Here is a 272-nt window from a genome sequence, read left to right on the forward strand (position 1 = left end):
CTTACGAAAAAGTGATTTTATATTTATAATGTTATCAATAATGACTGAAATAGAAATTGCAATGACTGGAGTGTACTTGTAATTCTATATGCAACTACCGTTACATCTAAATATAAAACTGTTGTCATTTTGAACAATACATTTTCCTTTTTTTATTTCCAATAATCGTGCCACTGTGATTACTTGCTAAAGTATTATCTGAAAATAGCATAAAATTAACTCAAATGTTGATATATAAAATTGACTGGAAAAGTCATTTACACCATATTTTT

Source organism: Penaeus monodon, chromosome 25 (assembly GCF_015228065.2).
Source record: "Penaeus monodon isolate SGIC_2016 chromosome 25, NSTDA_Pmon_1, whole genome shotgun sequence".
In the NCBI taxonomy this organism is placed as follows: Eukaryota; Metazoa; Arthropoda; class Malacostraca; order Decapoda; family Penaeidae; genus Penaeus; species Penaeus monodon.